At 36.0% G+C, this 19,483-nt stretch overlaps 1 protein-coding gene and 1 long non-coding RNA gene across 4 annotated transcripts in view; one reads left to right on the top strand and one right to left on the bottom strand.

The window, feature by feature from the left end:
• The window catches only part of LOC117679132 (uncharacterized), a 75,032-nt gene extending 71,367 nt beyond the window's left edge, over positions 1 to 3,665 (bottom strand). For 2 of the 3 annotated variants that reach the window (XR_015732620.1, XR_015732622.1), the window contains exon 1: positions 84 to 221. This is a non-coding gene — a long non-coding RNA (uncharacterized LOC117679132). Of the gene's footprint in view, positions 1 to 83 lie in introns of all 3 variants that reach the window. The other variant, XR_015732625.1, reaches the window with a different exon arrangement.
• Positions 1 to 19,483, top strand: part of GNAI2 (G protein subunit alpha i2) — a 105,647-nt gene that overhangs the window by 463 nt on the left and 85,701 nt on the right. The window lies entirely within an intron of this gene.

Genomic DNA, 19,483 nt, shown 5'->3' with positions numbered 1-19,483 from the left:
AGGACGAGCGCGCCCACGCCCTGCCCGCTTGGTTTCCGTACCCGACGTCTGCTTTCCGCTACCTCCCTGACTGCGCCCCCTACCTTCCTCTGCACTCGAGGGACTTTCCGCTTCTCCGATCGGATCCGTCTCGGGCTGCTGAATCGTTGCCTCGGGCTTTTTCCCCAGCCGCCATATCCCTATGCAGGGCTCGGGCGCAGCGGGTGGAAGGAAGGATCCCCGCGCCCTCCCGTTCCCCTCCCACCCCACAAGACTCCCTTAGTAAGGCAGCCGGGGCTGTTTAGTTTTATACGGCGTCCAAAGAGTTACAAGCCCGTGAAGGGTGGGGGGGGGGAGAGGCAAACCCGCCCTATCCGAGCATCCCATTTTGTTTTCCCAAGCTAAACAACTCGGCTCCTCATGACCACAATTTGGTCCCCCCCCCCTTTCGTCGCGGGCTCTTTTGCTTCTCAGGAGAGCTGACATGGCCATGCTCCCAAATCAGTCTGTAAAATACATCCCCACGGAGACGTTTTTTTTTTCCTTCCCCTCTTTAGCCTACTCGGTTTCTAAATTTGGCTTGGCACGTCCAGTCCTCAGCTGCTTTTCCTTTATAGTGGGTGATCCTTCTGAAAGCTTACCGAGGCCACAACCTAAAATATGCCTGAACCCCTCCCCTCCCCTGCCTTGCCCCGTATGTTTTTCATTCCTCCCACAGGCCTCACAGTTTTTGTTTCCGTTATCAGTGGATAACCGTTGATGGTGGCTCCGCATTTGCTACTTTCTGCCACCTGTGGTAATCTTGGGGAAGAATAATTTCAACTGCAAATAAACCACAATTGTTCTTGAAGCAAACCCTTCTGGTCTCCAAAGGATTATTGCTGTATCATTCCCACCTATCCTACTCACCCAGTGTCTCTCTGCAAGGGATGGGAGTTGTAGTTAAAGCACAGCTAGGAGATGGCGGATTGGAAAGAAGTTTTCCCAGCAAAAAATAAACAAAAAACAACTGAATATTTTGATCGAAGGCTCCCACCCATTCTTGTGCCTATATATACATGGGCATATATACATGGATAGCACCAGGTTGTTTATTAATAACGTTAAACACATTTCTGTTTTCCCCAACACATCATATTAAGGAATATTTCTTTCTGAAAGCTGCAATTCTTGCTTGTGATTTTGCTTCCCTGTATCCAATTTCAAACATGTTCTGTGTTTGGTTAAAATAATTTAAACTTTTCTGACTTTTAGCTCTCAGTAGGGTTTGGTGCTGTTGCTTTTATAAAATTGCTGTTTTATATTTCCTTCCTTTTTTTTTTGAAAAAAAAAAAAGAAACCTCATTGCACAAGCTAAAGGAAGTTTAGCCAAACATCTGTGCTTTCTTTGTACTTTTGAATAGTTCTTCATTTGAATAGTTGGGTGAACTTCATTTCCATGCATGAAAATAGTTGTCATTGAACAGGAGTATGTAGGTTAGAAACAGGAATTCTGGAAAAAGGACAGAAATGAATGAGTGGATTGATTTAATATGTGACACAAGACTATTTTTTTTTCTGTTATGGTAACAGGGAAACATAAAAGAAAGACCTAGCTGTTTCTTGAGTAGGAAGGCATGATTGGCTCATCAGAAACTATGTGGAGTTGACATGCATAATGGCAGATTTTTGTGATGTATTATCAAGTGGAATTCACATTGTTAATAATTAAACTACAAGATGTAGTGGTGATCCCCAGCTTTCAGAGGGACTAAATTAGACAAATATATCACTGTTGCTAGTCATGGCCCAGCTATCCAAAGCAGGATGTCTTTTAATGCCAGCTCTTGGAGGGAAGGTTGACTTCTCAAAGGCATCTCTTTCCTCCACGCTTCTACATAATCAAATTGACATTAAAAAAAGTCATGACAAGCATGAATAGTGTATCTCATTAGAGACTTGTTAATGGCAAATACATTGTAAAATGTTAGTTTTGAAGTGAAATCATTGGAACCTAAGTATAAGGAGTCCCTGACTTATGGCGGATAATTGAGTCCGGAATTATGGTCATAAGTCATGGATGTTAAGTGGATCACCATGTGACTGCACCTCTTTTTACAACATTTTTGTGGTGGTTATTAAGCAAATGGTCTGAATGAATCCATGCTACTCAATGGGTATTTTTTGATGGAAACTGGCAAAAACCACCAAAAATTGCAGTTGCAACGGCCTTGCTTAAAGATGAGCCGGTTGCCAAGCCTCCAAAATGCGATCACATAATTGCAGGGCTATGTGCAGCCATTGTAACTTTGAAATTGTATCATAAGTACCTTGGGGGGTGTGGGTCTGCTTTAAGTTTGAACAATTGCTAAGTGACTTGTAAATCGGCTTACCTTTAGTAAGTGAAATAACATTCTGTTAGACAAATAATTTTCTGAATAGTGTGCTAATTCTGTGTTTATTTTAAAAATGTGGTTGGAGTGCTCAACTTGCAAACATGGAATACAAATAAATTAGCTATTCACATTCTGAAAAGTTAAATAATATAATTGATCTTGAATGATGCAGCCTATAGCAAAACCCAAGAAGTAAGTCTATACCCCAATAATACCGGTAATACAGTTCTAAAATAGGAGATATCTTGACTATAATCAGGTTCAATGCTTTATCATTATGTCTATAACTTTCATCAATAAAAGGTATGTATATTTTCAGAGATGATCATAATATACCCTCTTAAATTACAAATAGTTCAAATACTTTATAAACTATATTTTTTACTTTTGAATCCTATCTATAGAATTTGCTTTCTTCAATTAGCCATGGCAAGAGTCTCATAAAGATAATTATGTGTAATTACAATGAATTTTAATTTCAGGCTAGTTTTTTTCTTAATTGGCATGAATCTATGAAAAAGAAACAGTGCTGATTTTGGTTGTTATGAGCGATATTTTTATTTAAACAGATTTAAAATTAAACATGCATTACAATATAGTAGTTAATTCTAGCGGTGCTATATATTAACATCCTCAAACTTTTAATGATGTATTATTTGAGCAGAATTCATAGAATCATAGGATTGAAGGAGAGGTTGGGAATCTTTCAGTTTAGTCCCTTATCCAGGGCAGGAAAACTCCCACCATTCTTGATAAATGGCTGATCAGTGGCTGTCTGCACTTTTAGTTATTAAAGGTTATCGAAAAACCTCATAAATTTAAAAACATTTCGGTACAAAGTTTGACCTTTTAAAGAAGATGTGCAATAATGTGAAAATTTCCACTTCTGTTTTGATAAGTGTAAAGAAAGTGGAAATGTGTAAGCATTAAGCCATATATTTCAGAGTTATCATAGCTTTTACTAAGAATTTCTTTTCAACCACACTATAAATCCCTCCCTACCTAATACATAAACAGATGTGTGTTTTTATAGAAATTGTCTATGATGCAGCCAGAAATATTTTTGTGAACTTTTTAGTAGAATGTAGAATTCGTTTATCTTTCAAAAATCTCTGACCTTAAACTTGTAGTTTTTCCCATGGGGCTGTTGCTTTATGTCTTTTAATCTAAAGTGTCCTTTGGGAATGAATTAACAGCTTTTTAAATAATTGGTTTAGCAATTTTTGATGTACACAGATGCTTCTGTCATTGAAATGAGAATGATGAATTCCACTTAATAGCCTCAACTTAAATAATGAAATGCTGACAATATAAAAAGGAAATGGTTTTGAATCCATTTGAGTTGAATTCATGGACTTTTTTCAGAGACTGAAAAAGGAAGAGTGTTGCAAAACATAATTTGTTTATTTTAGAATACTTATATGTTGCCCCCTCCTTAGGCTAACTGATTAGAAATATAGTTTAAAAGTGAAAGTTTAACAAATCCTAAAACATTACATTATACCTTATAAAATATATATTAATATTATTTAGACATTTTAAATATTAAAGGCAGTTTACATGTGGAATTGAAATTCTATCATGACTGAAAATATAAGAACTTCTGAATTGTATGGGCTTGCTTGCAATGCAAAAATAATCTCCATCATAGTGTTGATAACATCATTTCCCAGTATATTGTCAAAAAATGTAAATATTATTCAGGTGGACTTTAACAATGCAAATAGTTAAGAAAACCAATTATTGAATTATAGGTAATTATATGTATAAATACACAAATGCACATATTCTGTTTCTTGCATGTTGTGCTTGCATGTAATATAAATACATGGTTTGTTTTTCAAAGCAAAACTAGCAATATCCCTAGGCTTTTATATCCTAATTTGGCTCTCCTTAACATGGCAAGAGATGAAATGAAATAATTCTGCTGCTGGTTTTGATTAACTGCATTTCAGCCTTACATCTTCACTTAACTGTAATTAATTTTATTTGTGGTTTGTTGAAGCCAGTCAGGTTTGCAAATTATATTTTGAAATTAGCTTGTTTGCCAACAGTAGTTGAGACTAGAGCTGATCTTACAACAAGTTGAGGTTAATGTAAAAGGGGAAGTCAGTTGCTTCCATGTTTTCTTTTTGAGTATAGCTGATGGTGGGAACAAGTAGACTTGAGATTGGATTATTTTCGTAAAATTAAACCATGGTTTATCATTATGTGCAAATGGAACTGTATTCACAAGTCATTTGAAAATACTAGGATCTTAGCATCGAATCAATCTATTTAAACATTTGTCAGCTAAAAGACACTATTAGTAAATATTATAAAAAAAATTCTTCCTGAAAAACACTTCATAGTCCATAATCTAAAACTCAAAAGTGCTTTCTCTTGGATACATGTTTTCTGATGCAAATTGAATTGAGTAAAAGATATGTTTAATCAAGTAAGACTTTCAGTGTTAAGTACTTTTCCAATGGCTTTGCAAGGGTTAATGAAATGGGGAGTTCTGTTACACTAATTTTTTAAAAAAAGTTATCCAAAATAATAATAATAAGTACTTACATATCCCGACATATATTTATCTATATTTCAGGCATGATTAAACCCAGGTGAAAAGAACCATTAGTTACTATTTCTATGTTTGGTTGTCAATTTGTTAAACTATGAGCCATCAAGGGTTAGAACAATTGATCATTGGAATGATTTGCCTTCAGAAATTGTGGGTGCTCCAACACTGGAAGAGTTAAGAAGAGACTGGACAACCACTTGTCTGAAATGGTATGGGGCTTCCTGCTTGAGCAGGGGGGTTGAACCAGAAGACCTCCAAAGTCCCTTCCAACTCTGTTGTTCTAAAAGTTTGTACAGAACTTTTCTTTTTCTCACCATAAATGGCCTTGTAGTAGCTGAGGCCCTTGTTAACCATACAGTAAACTTTTGTGTTAAGATCTTGCTTATCTAACTTTGCAATTCCTCCTTCAATGAGACAAAAGGCTTCAGCTCTTTTGTCAAAAACTTCTTCAGTTCTGTAATTTTTAGGCCCTAGTCTTCCATAAATACTTGTTTGCTGTTCTTGTTCCATAAGGTCTTCATTGGTCAGTTCTTTGAACCGTATATCATTTTCACTGTTGTCTAACTGTGGTTTGGTTGATTACCAATATCAACCACAGGAAACCCCTACATGCTTGCATGAATTGGAGCACAATTTATTCCACATCCCTTTATATTTGATTGCTTCACTTCATCAGAAGAATCAGCAATATTTTTTTGGTCTGCACCAAAATGGACAGGCTGACACTAGAAATTAAAAACAAGGGTGAGACAGAATACTTTGAAATATGGCACAAATTATATCAATGGTTGGAAAAGGAGTTGGAGAAGAAAAGATTTAGGGTTTATAGAAAGTAGATAATATTTAGATAAAGACATAAATGGCAAGGGATACAGTTATAAGATCAAAATAGCAATGTATGATAAGTAGTAATTATATTTGTTGTTAAGTTAAAAATATGTATGGAAACGACAAAACCGAGACAGTCACACTGTGTCCAAAGTTTTTAATGTTTATTTAATAAAAAACTTTATCTATCTATCTATCTATCTATCTATCTATCTATCTATCTATCTATCTTTAGCCAGGTTCTACCTACGTAAACCAAGATATTATGCAGCCCGCATAATGGGCTGCATAATATCTTGGTTTACGTAGGTAGAGCCTGGCTAAAGAGAAATACACATAAAACCTATGAAAAAGAAATATATATATATATATATATATATGAATCAGCAATATTTTTGATGGCATCATACAAGTTATAATTCCTCCAGAATTCCCTTAAGCTCACCACATCATTTTGGGTAGTTTGGGTCCCTTTCAATTCTTATTATTCTATAGACTATGCTCTAGAATATACAGTACATTTAGAAACTATTCAGATCCTCTTCACTTTTGTCAATTTTGTTATGTTGCAGCCTGATTCTACAGTTGTTGAATTTGGTTTTTTGGGGCCTTCCAGGCCCAAAACGGAGTGCGGGAGAGGGCTCGCCTCCCCCCTGCTCCCCGTTTTGGCTTCCAGGATGGTGCAGGAGGCTTTCCAGGCCCAAAATGGGGCGCGGGGCACAAAAAAGGTTAACCATCACTGCCATAGTGTAAACATTTTATTGCATTGTGAGACTACTGCAATGAATATATATTAACAGTGTCAGTCAATTAATATACTTGTTGGCATTTTATGTGCAAGATGAATACTCAAAGGGAATATCAGTCAAAAGTCTTTGGCAATATTTCTGCATCAACATTGCATCAACATTTAATATGGAAATCAAATGATAGTTAAAAAGTTAGCAGGATCCCTGAAGGAGAGTGTAAAAATTGTTTTAAAAGACATCATAGACCTCCAGTAATATTGAGACAAATAATTTAATATACTCTTACACCACCTATGATCCAGATAGGGAGATTTTCAATATATGTATTATTTCTTGAAGAAGAAAAGGAAGCTTGATGATTTGTTATTTTAGAAAGACCTAACTCATATAGAAATTGGTTTATTCCTCGGTTATATTTGATCCACAGTTATACTTCTGAGTATGTTCCCTTTTTTCTTACTAAAATGATTAAAATATTTATTCATCATTATCAATTTGCAAAGTAAATTGTATCACAATTATTTGATCATAACCAAAATAAATAGTTTTAGAAAACTGTGGAGTTTTCTTAACACAATGGAGGCAGGAGTAGATCCACCAGAAAGAGGGATTAAGCGTTTCTGGAGGGGGCAGGTCATTGAGACAGAGAGGCATTCACCCTGCCTCAATGTTGACCAGGAAAGAGACTTGATCAGGTGTAGAAGAAAGAATAGCAGGCCATGCATGAGCCTGAGACTCCCTGGAAGGCTGGTCTACACCCATGTCTCCCCTGAACAGCCTCAGAGAGGCTCATGGCAGGGAAATAGGGCAGCACAAGAATGGTTATCAGGACCTGGAGGTAGGAGTCTTTACTGCTTGGAAGCCCACACCAAATACATCTCAACTTATCAAGAAGTTGGTAGTGGTAGTGAGTGGTAGTGGGCTTGCCCACCACTGCTTGTTGGGTCAAGACTAGCATGCACCTCACCCCTCTGCACACAGGTCATGCACAGTGGTCTTGCAAAAAGCCCTTCTATAATGAGTGTTCCAATGGCCTGTGGGATGACTGGCCTGGTACTGAAGCTGTGGAAGATCAACACTGGAGAGGTCCTTCAGACTTAGCTGGGTTCCTCTCACTACCAAGAGAATGTCCCCTCAGCTACCCCCATGATTGAGGGATGAAAGGACGCCAAGGCTGCTGCTTGGAGGGCACAAGAGTTAGGATTAATCTGTGATTGATTGGGTTGAGAGGAAGAAATGTTATTTATGTAAGATAAGAACAGTACTGTGCATTTTTTAAATACTTAGTTGGATTTATGAACAAAATAGACTTATGAGTAGCCGGGATTAACACCAGACAGACAATCAAGCAAGCAGTAAATAATAAACAATCGAGCTATCAACTGAGACAAATAGTAAATAACAAACCCCACCCCACCAACAGTGACAGGGCAAAGTACTTTATGTAAACAGAAAGCAAATCCCACTTCCTTCTAGCACTGAAGATGTTACATAGTGTGGTAGTGAATGGTCTGCAAGCAAACAACCAAGCTCAGTACCAAGGACTCCATATACCGTAATAATCTATTTGATTTCTTATTTAAAATATGCTTAGCCCATATATTGTGTTTGTCAAACCTAATTTGATTCAAGGGTTTTTTTTTTAATTAAAAATGTTCCTAATATAATACATACACTTGGATGTGATACAATAGAAGCAGAGAGAAAAAACATATATCTGAATGCTCCTATTCATATTGCTGAGCTTTTAAAATATTACTTTGTTTTTTTAAATCCTAGGAAGGATTATTTCCCCCACACTGGTCAACATGATATGACAAGTGCCTCACTTCCTATTAATGATTCAGTTGCATTCATTTTGTAGAAGTGTTTTGAAGATGCTGAATAGTATCTCCTCCCAGGAAATGTAACAGAAAGTAACCTTTTTTATTTGTGTGTTGGATTTGGTGTAATTATTAGTATGAACATGTTTGTGGAGTTATTCTACTAAGTAATCTGGATTAGGAATTATCAAATTGGGAATTGGCATAATACCTGATACATAAATGTCAAGCATGTTGGTTTCTCTGAGTTGTCACTGATGAACTAACGTTCTGTTTATCTTTTACCCAAGCAAAGACCTAAGCATAATGGTCTCTGAGGTACAAAATCTAGTGTTACTTGCCTGATGGTTTGGAAACCAGCATTTGACCTTAACAACCCCCAGCCCCCAAGCGTTCTCTTGTATGAAATCACTTTGTGTTTATTGAGTTTTGAAAATTGTGTTCATTTGTAACATTTGTGAGTGTTCCAACCTTAACTGTTTTTAAAATTCTCTGTGAATTAAAAAATATTAAAGCAACTGTTGTCCCTAATAAAGGATTCTTTGATTGGATTCATATATTTCACTAAATCCTTGTTCTTGTTTTCCAACCCAATGAAAAATGGTAAAGAAATTATGTAAAGGGGTTCACACTCTATCTGTCAGCAGAATAATTCTCTGAACATTGAACAGCGCATGTGCAACCTTTGGTACAGCAAAAGACTAAGAGTCCAAAAATGGGCCAGAACTCTCCAGAGACTGTTGTGTGGGGGAAGACTCCCAAGAAAATTGCCCCTAGAGCATCCTTATGAAAGAGACAGATGGGCAGCTCCTTCAAATGTTCCACTCTGGTCTCATGACCCAGAGTGGAGCTATTATTGAGTTGTTGGAAAGAGTTTCAGAAGGTAAGCTCTTCATGATTTCCCACAGTTTTTTTCCTAAGCATATGGAATACTTAGCTCCACTAAATTAGGATGTCTGCTTTTAACCATGGACTGTAAGAGTCTTCAACTTAGTGTCTTATTTAGTGCTTATCAGATTGAATCTAGAAATTTTGTTGATGGAAACTTTTCCTATAAGAGCCTTTTTATCATCTATATGGCTGCTGAGGTTATTAACAGAAATCAAATTATTCATTTATTAATGTATTCAGCAGCCATTCTTGTGAAAGTATGTATTGAAGCCTTACAATAATTCTCAGGTGATATTGATCTGTCTTTTGAGTCTCCTTTTTTGTATCTTTGTCTTGCTTGATATTATTCAAAGAACTTAAAAATTATTATTGTTTCCTCTGGACGGATTTTTATTTGAATTTTTCTCTACTGCATTCAAAAGATGTGCTAGTAATGCTGTTTCATTGGGTTTCATTGTGCGTTTATATAATTCAGTGGAAGATAAACTTTCTACTTCCAACTTGTGTGAATATACATAGTAAACACTTATTGCTAGTCTTAAGCATGTGGCATAGTATTGAACATATCAGGAAGTCCTTCCTTTTTGCCTTCTGCGATATGAATTGTCAATTAATTTGGTTATTTATTTATTTATTTATTTTATTTAAATAGCCTCCAATTCCATAATAGCCTCCCTAGGTGACTTTCAACAGTTAAAAGCAATAAAACAACATAATATATAACAGATAACAGCCTTAGAATATTAGAATTACACTATGGATTCTAAATAACAATTTGACCCACATGCCTGGGAACGCATTCATGTCTTAAAAGTCTTTTGAAAAGTTGGTGTGGTTAGGACCAACTTGATCTTGGATGGAACAGTTTTCCCAGAGGGCAGAGAAAGCAATAAAAAAGTACTGTTTTCTGGTTTCTACAAGATTCCATTCTTTGACCTTGGACCTACAACAACCTCTCCTGCTGGATCTAGAAGAACAGGTAGAAAGTTGAAGAGAGAAAGCAGCAGTCCTGCAATTAACCTTATCCTATGCTATTAAGGGCTTTATAAATGACAACAAGCAATTTGAATTGCACTTAGAAGTAAACACAAAGCCAATCCAAGTTGCAGAACAAGGTGAAAACATATTTGCATCAAGGTCAGTCATAACTACTTGTGCTGCTGTATGAGCAGGTGGGGTTTATTGGGTTTTGTAGTGAGGTTTCATCCTAGTAAAGCCACTTCAAGGAGGAGGTGAGAGTCCAGGAGGACCCCAAACATGTTTTGGTATAGTACAACTTTATCCCAAAAAAGAGATGGAAACTCATTGTTTCAGAAAGCCTTAAAATCCAAAGCCATTCAACTTTGTTCTGGTTGAACTAATGCCTTTCCCATTCAGACCTTCACCATCTTGAAATACTGAGACGGAAACTCCATTACATCACTTGGTTAGTTAGGGATGAAATGTAAAACTGGATACCATCAACATCCTAATGATACCTCACCCCATGCCAGTGAATGGTTTCTTCCAACAGTTTTATGTAGTTAAATAAGAGTGGAGGGAACATTGAGCCATATGGCACCCTGCAAAGCAGGTGCAATGGGCTAGACGTTTTTCCTCCAAAAAAACGGACTGCAACTGGCCCCAGAAGAAGGAGGAAAACAATGTGGCACTGTGATTCTTGCTCCTAATCCCTAAAGTTCATACAGACAAATGACAGTATGAAAAGCTGTTGAGAGATCAAGAAGAGTGATCATGAACACACTTCTGTTCCTGCCAGAAATCATCCCCGAGTACAATTGATGCAAGTTTGCTTCCTTGCCAAGGCCTGGAACCAGGCTGAAAGATATCCAGATACCTAACCAAGTTCCTTCAATGTTCTCTAAAATTGCAGCATTACCTCCCAAAAGGAATATTGAAGATACAACAAAAATTGTCCTAAAATATTCAATCCAGCAATGGCTTCTTGAGATGGCAAACTACTCCTCCTTCAAACCTGGAGGATCACTCTTCTGACTCAAAGAAGAATTTATCACCACAGGGACCTGACTGTGTGTTACTTCCTGGGAAAACCAGGAGAGAAATGGATGCAATATATGGGTGGCTAAGCATAAACTCCAAACACACTATTTGATGGCTTGTATCTGTTAGTTGTTGTTCACCATCTGGATATTCACACATTGCCTACGTCTACTTTAATTGTGCAGCAGCAAGGTTGAACCTGCTAGATTAAAAACTGTAGTTTTAAACTTTCTCTTCCTAAACCTCTCTAGGTTACCATGTCTTAGTTTTTCACCTGTTGCCTTGGTTTTTCAAGTTTGGTGATTGCTTTCACCACCTGTTTTTCAGCGGAATACTTTTACTTTACATCCTTTCATTCATATTTATTCAAATATATTTGTTTTTTAAATTTCTAATCTAATTTAGCTGAGTAGAAATATTCTTATAGGGATACTGAATTTTTTGCTCTAATCTCTGGAGTAGTAATCAGGCCTGGTTTGTGTTAAGTCTTAGTTATAGACTTGAAGCTTCTGTTTCTTTGTTTCTTCTGTTGCTTGGTTCATTGATTCAATTTGCATGCACTATTTCTCTCTGAGCATACCTGATGCTGAGGAGAATAACATATATTGAATTCCCATGGTTCTGCAATGACTTTTAACTTTTGAAAGGAAAAAATATATACATAGAACCATGCATACATAAACCAGACTGCAAATATATATATATATATATAATAATACAAATATTTCTGTCAGAATATAAAACTGGTACTGGAGAGCAGAGCTCTTTTCCTAAATGTTTAGGGCATGGCTTATTGTTTCTATATATTCACTTGTACAAATCAGTTTATTGAGGCGCTCTGTGTCATTTCAGAGATTTAAAACAAAATTGTTAAATGAACCCATTCAATTTTCTTTCATAGATTTACAGTGATAAATTACTAGTTTCTCTTTTCTAGTGCTCTTTGCAGAATTAGAGCCGAGCCCATGCTGAATGCTAAGAACAGAGCTTTAAGCTACGGACAACCATACTATAGTCGATTGTACCAAATCAGTAACTAGCCAGAAAAAGTAATTAGTCCATCAAAGTGTTCAGATCCAACTGCAGTCCTGTCTGTAATACACCATTTACCTATGTAATGCTTCTAGAGATGTGAGGTTGATTTGAGTTTTTCAGCATGGACATAAGAAGCACATATAGACTTGTTTTTCATATCATGCTAATTTAAGCGGCTTATTTAATAAATTGAATTGGCACAATTGGCTGTTTTCTCATGCATCATGATAAACCATACAGATTACATTATCACTAAGTACAGTGTGTAAATCCAGTCAGAGTGTGTGTGTTCCAAACTAAGAAGATGCATAGGCTGGCATTATTCTCAACTTGTAGTTTTACCTATCTGGAGTAATTGCAACTTATTGTGTAGATGACCGTTGACCTACTTGCTTCTGGTAGATTGTTTGGTTTTTTGGCTCAGCCGAAATAAAGCTAGAGAAGGCTACAGATGGCAGACTGGTAACCATAGTGATGTTATCAGAACAGTGCAATTAAATAGTACTGCAGGCAATGCCTGCAGATACGAGTATTGCCATAAGCTAAAGTACTTGGTATAATTCTTGTTATTACACTGTAACATTTTTGTTTAGTAACTTCTTCTAAGTTTGCAATATATGTAAAGACTCTTCTGGTCTCCTTTTGTATCTCAAAAAAAAAAAAAAAAAAAAAATCAAAGGAAGCACTGTATCTGGGAGTAAACCCCAATGCTACTTTCATTGCAGATAGTCCTTGGTTTACAACAGTTCATTTAGTGATTATTTAGGCATTCGGGTGAAAATAAATTGTTAGCCAGTTGAAAGGGAATGAAAACCCTAGACGGATTTTTAAGAAACAAAAGAATCAAATTATGTGGGGTGCTTGATGCTTTCTGAGCTTGGTTGTTTTCTTGCCAATGTACATTACTTGAATCTGTTTTGAAAACAGAAACTTTACCATTAACTACTGTTTTTCCTAGAGGAAATGTGCAAGAGACTGAGGATGATGTTGGAGTAGTGAGAAAGAAGGAAGGATAAAGGAACGGCCTTGAAGAGGCACACTTCACTAGCATTATTCTTTAAAATCATTTTTATGGAAACTACCATTTACAACACTCATTCCAATTCAGCATATCTTTTATCACTCTCGTATAAATCATTGAAACATTATTCCAATTTCACCTCATTGTAGTTTCATTCCAAACAAGTTCATCACTAATTTCATTCACTTTGTTGGGTCCTTTGTACATTTTCTAAATCAGTTTTTTTTTTTTTGTCAATCACTTTGCATTTTCTCTGCCTTTTAAAAAATGTGTACAGTATTATCCCTTGCTATTTATATTCTTTTTTCTTTTTTATCTTTCTAAATGTTACACAGCGCCTTCTTCATATTCTCATTTCATATAGTAAGCCTTACCTTAAAAGCATTTCCTCATCTGTAACCTTTTCCATTTTACCAAGCATCCCTTTTCATATTTCACTGCTCTGTAGCAGTTTTTTTCGTTCTGCTCCAAATGGTTTCCATATTTCCTGTTTTATATCCCATATCCCTTCATTCACTTTATTCACTTGGGAGATCAATTTGTCTTTGGAAACATTTTATACAGAGATTGTACTTTCAGTAACAGTAGCAGTAACAATTCAGTCCTAGACAGGCATGGTACTTCCAGTTTTCCTAAATAGAAAATAGAAAAAAAATATTTTTACACTTAATTACTATCACTTTTTCCCTTTTTCTTCTATGTCCAGTTTTTCCCTATGCATTATTCTTGACACTACCTAATCTGCCCCATGTTCAAATTCTCACATTACTTTGTATCGTTCATTGATCATAACTAAATAATATTTGTTTCCTTTGCGAGGTTCACATATGAATAATACTTTTACTTCAATATTTGAAACACAGACATTCAACAGTCACTATCATTATTCATTCTTGGGTAATCCAGATAATCCAGTAATTTCTTGTTTTTTTTCTTTTTCTTTTGAAAACATTTCTCATCTAAGCAGCTTCTTCAGTTCAGAATTAAACAGAGCTGAAGAAGCTCCTTGGATAAGAAGTGAAACATTTCAAAGGAAAAAAAAAATCAAGAAAGTCCAGAAAGTCACACCTGTGCCATATGCAGTGTTCCTTCTAAATGATAAGACCAATATGAATCAATTTAAGTATGTTTTGTTAGTATGTCACAACCTCAGTGAACTCAAAGCTTGTTCATTATCTTCTATACAAGTTAGGATTTCTAATTTAAAGACCACCTTTTAAACCAGCATAATGTTGCCACATTCTAATGCTAGTCTGTGACCATAATAAAAATTATGTTGCCACATTCCATTGGATAGGAGTTGAGGAGTTACTGACACATATTCAGGATGCTCTAATTCCAAAAGTGTTCAGCAAGCAACTAGTTTGGAGAGAGATTTGTTTGAAAAGGACATATTCTGTCTGAGAGAATACATTATAATTATTTGGAAAGTTTATTTAATCTTAAATTAAGTTGTATCTTGTAAATATTACAGAATTAAAGCAGTGTAGTCTCATTGAAAGGTAGGTGTAATACGAGATGTGAGAATATTTCTAGACAGCTGGTGATGCAATTTATAGTCATTCATTCATGAGAGTACTGCTAGTACTGGTAGTTAAGGTCTTGTATATTCCAAATTATAAGAGCAGAAAAACAGCATTCCACCTCCAGTATTTATATTTTATATTGTAAGCCAACATGAAAATGTTAACTTTCTGTAGTGAATGCAGGAAGTGGAGAACTATTTCAGTGGCTGCTCATAGTTATGAAACTGCTTTCCATTGGAGTTGTGCTGGATCACGAGATTTGTTTTCAGAAGCGTTGATGGCGCAGCAGACTAAAGTGCTATTAAGTAGCACCAGCTGCCTGCAATTACTGCAAGTTCAAATCTCACCAGGCTCAAGGTTGACTCAGCCTTCCATCCTTCCGAGGTAGGTAAAATGAGGACCCGGTTTGTGGGGGCAATAAGCTGACTTGGTATAAAAAAGAACACCACTGGTGGGGGGGCAAAATCCCTACTAAGGTATATACAAAAGTATGAAGGCTATTGCCTAACGCATTGTAAGCCGCCCTGGGTCTCCGGAAAAGGGCGGCATATAAATCGAACCAATAAACAATCAATCAATTGTTGAAACCCATTCATTTGATTTGGTTTGTCTTGGAGTTAAATTCTTTTTACATATGGAATTTAACTTTGCTTTGTCATAAGTCAGCTTTCCTCGTTTACAGACTCTTTCTATTAACCCCAAAGGAAGATTTAAAACTTTTGCGAACGTAGGACATTTTTGATGCAAAGTAGCAAGAAGCAGTTTATGGACTAGCAGTAGTGTGCCAACCACTAACTCTTAAGTTTTTACAGATGCCTAGTCGTATTTTTGGAAACCAGTTGTGAAGCTGCTCTGATGGTATTAGCATTATTGAAAAAATACTTCTGCATTTTAGAGTGCTGTATTCAGAGAAAATGTGTGAAGAGCTATCGTGTTCTCTAGGACAATCACTGTATGTACTTAGTTTAACTCATATAATTTCAAGTTTTTAGGGAAAAATCATTTGAATATTTGTGTATGTGTGTGTATATCTATCTCTATTGAAATCATACCATTTTCCTATGGGTTAGAAGCCCAGTCAAATGTTTTGAACTTAATTTGAACCAATATGCATAGAAATGGGCAATTAATCCTTCTCTTAACCTTTATAAGTATAATATTATAATTCTGGATTACCCAAGAATGAATATTACAAAACTTTACAAGCTGAAATGGTGGGACAACTTAGAGATTTATTTTGCAATATTCAACAAGGGGGCAAAATACCCCCATCTTGGACAACTGCTTATATATCTTTGATACCAAAAGAACAAGTTGGTCCTAAAAAACCAGAGAACTACAGACCAATATCTCTTTTGAACACAGACTATAAAATTTATGCGAAGGTATTAGCCAACAGGTTGATGCCAGTAATCCAAAAGGTGATTCATGCGGACCAAGCGGGATTTATTGAGGGCAGATATATGAAGGACAATGTAAGGCAAGTAATAGACTTATTGGAATATCTTGACAAGAATAAACAGATTTCTGCAGTGCTGGTTTTTTTGGATGCGGAGAAGGCCTTTGATAGAGTGGATTGGAATTTTCTACTAAAGACTTTAAAAAAGATGGGCTTTGGGGACCAATTTATACAGGCGATTTCAGCAATTTATCAAGAGCAAAAAGCACAGATTATTATTAATGGAAGTTTGACGACAGAGTTTAAAATTGAAAAAGGAACAAGACAGGGATGTCCGTTGTCCCCACTTTTATTTATTTTAACATTGGAAGTCTTGTTAAATACAATACGGGACTCAAAAATTTTGAAAGGCATAATGATAAGGCAAGAGGATTATAGAATAAAGGCATTTGCAGATGATCTGGTGGTTACCCTATCACAACCAATGGAATCAACAACCCTGATGAACGACATTATACAAGACTATGGTAGAGTTTCAGGTTTTAGACTGAATTCAAAAAAGACTAAAATGATAGTCAAAAATATGACACAAGATCGTAAACATGAGCTTGAAAGGAGGGCAGGTTTTGAAATTGTACCTAAGGTAAAATATCTTGGAGTTCAGGTTGCAGAATCAAACATGAAATTGTTTCAAAATAACTATGAGGTGTTGTGGCGAGAGGTTCAGAAAGACATGGAGACTTGGAAAAAGCTGCAACTGTCTTTACTTGGAAGAATAGCAGCAGTTAAGATGAACATTTTGCCAAGATTTCTGTTTTTGTTTCAAATGATTCCGGTGCTTAAAAGTGATAAACAACTGAAAGTTTGGCAAACTGGACTTAATAAGTTTGTCTGGAACGAGAAACAGCCGAGAGTGAAATTGAAAATTATGCAAGATGTTCCAGAAAGAGGAGGCCTTAAACTTCCAAACCTACAGTTATATTATGATGCAGCAGCTTTAACTTTAACAAGTGATTGGTTTGGAAGTAAAAAGGCTGGAATATTGAATGCAGAAAGTTTTGATCTTGAATTTGGATGGCATGCTTACCTATTTTATGATGACAAAGTTGATAAAGTATTTAAAAGTCATATACTTAGAGATTCTTTGATGAGAGTTTGGAAGAAGCACCGACTCAAATGGGATTATAAAATACCGCTATGGCTGGATCTTGGTCATACCTTGTGGAATACAAATATAATGTCACTCGGGGGGTTTTTATACAAAGAGGTTCTTTTTACAGATGCGGGCAGATGGCAGCTGAAGACATTGCAGACACTGTTGGACGAAGGGATTAATTTAACCTGGTTACAATATAATCAATTACAATTGAGATGGAAAGAGGACCAAAAAACTGGTATTATGTTGCATGAGGAAGAATTGGTTAGACATATAAGAGAGAAAGGTCCAATGCATATTAAAAGGCTTTATAATGTTTTGCTAGAAAGGGATTCAGAAACGGAATTAGTTAAAGATTGCATGATTAAGTGGGCACAAAATTTTGAAGAACCAGTGATGTTGGAAACATGGGAAAAAATTTGGGTTCAGAATGTTAAATTTACACAGTCGCAGAATCTGAGGGAAAATTTTTATAAAATGTTTTATAGATGGCATTTAGATCCTAAAAAGTTGTCATGTATGTACCCTAATGTTCAGCCAAAATGTTGGAGATGCGAATGTTTGGATGCTACGTATTATCATGTTTGGTGGACCTGTAGGAAAGTTAAGGCTTTTTGGATAAAAATATGGTGGGTCATGCAGAATGTTTTGAAGAAAAAAATTCAATTTTCTCCACAATTGTTTTTATTGGGTATAGTTAAGGGTTTTACACGGGGTGAAATAAAATTAATATTGTATATGATAACAGCAGCAAGATTGTTGATAGGTAAATATTGGAAGAATGAAGCTTTGCCTACTATCGAGGAATGGACTTTGAAGATGGCCAGTTTTGCAGAGATGGCGAAGATTTCAGCATATTTAAAAGATTGTTCACAAGAGACTTATGAATGGGAATGGAAAAGGTGGATAGAATATGTTCAGAACAAATACCAAACTAGAAAGTATCAAATAGCTTTTATTTGAAAACAATGTATTAGAAATATCTTAATGTAAAGAGACAAAGAGGGAAAATTATATAGGGGGAGGGATGGGTTCAGGTATATATATCAGTGTTATTAGTTATGAGTACATAATAGGGAAGTCTGGGGGGGGAGGGTTAGGGAGGACGGGAAGTTTGGGGAGGAAGGTGGGGGGGTGAAAAAAGGGGTGAAAATGTAATTGTAAAACTTTTGCAATAAAAAAAAAAGTATAATATTATAAGAGGAAAACAGTTTTGCTTCTATTTGAGCTTCAGTTTTCCTAATTTTTAGTTGTTGGGATGATTCAAATTCATTAATATGTGATGATAAATATTAGGCATTTTCACAGGCTTGCCACAAAGATGGAAGAACAACTGTAGAAAAAAGCTATTAGGCATGCGTGTTTTTTCACTGATTGAACAGGAAATCATTAATGAAGGAAGGCTGAGTGGGGCCAGTCTTTGTTTTTTTCTCCCCCCCCCTTTTCAAATTAAGCTGTGCCAAGCTTTCTGTTTCTCAGAGAGAAAAAAACTGTAGAAGGATGATTGTAATCCTTGCAGCCTACTGTTTCATTTTGTGGTGCTATTGTTAATTAAACTCTTTCATTTGGTTCCTTATTGAACGTGCTGCTCAGTACTGAGGATGGACAGTTCAGTCCTGCATTGCATGGTGCATTCATAAAGGGAACTCTGTTCAATTGTGCTTATCAGACTTTTCCATTAGGAGGTCAATGCTTCTGGTAACATGCTACAAAGTTTAAGGGCCAAATTTAATACACAGTATAGCTGGGAACAGTTGAGGGCAAAAGAAGAAGGGGACGACAGAGAATGAGGTGGCTGGATGGAGTCACTGAAGCAGTTGGTGTGAGCTTAAATGGACTACGGGGGGATGGTAGAGGAAGAAGTCAGGAAGTGATGAACAAAGATCTAAAATGCAAACAGGAAGTCTTTTAACTGTTCTGCAAACTTAAACTTATAATTTTGCTTAGTTTCTTTTTATAATATTTGTAATTACATACTAAATTTATCCAAAATGAAAATTTTAAAAAAACCAATTATGTATATATAAGGAGGAGGAGGAATCCATTCTGTTTCACTGGGCAATAGAGGAACAAAGAAACTTAATGCTCCCTCCTGGGGTGTGGTCTAACCACAATAAAACTGCACTGTTGAAAGAGA

The sequence above is a fragment of the Pantherophis guttatus genome, chromosome 2 (assembly GCF_059756535.1).
Source record: "Pantherophis guttatus breed Tessera chromosome 2, ASM5975653v1, whole genome shotgun sequence".
Taxonomy (NCBI): Eukaryota; Metazoa; Chordata; class Lepidosauria; order Squamata; family Colubridae; genus Pantherophis; species Pantherophis guttatus.
Note: the sequence above shows the minus strand (reverse complement) of the source record. Positions and strands in the feature narration are given on the sequence as shown.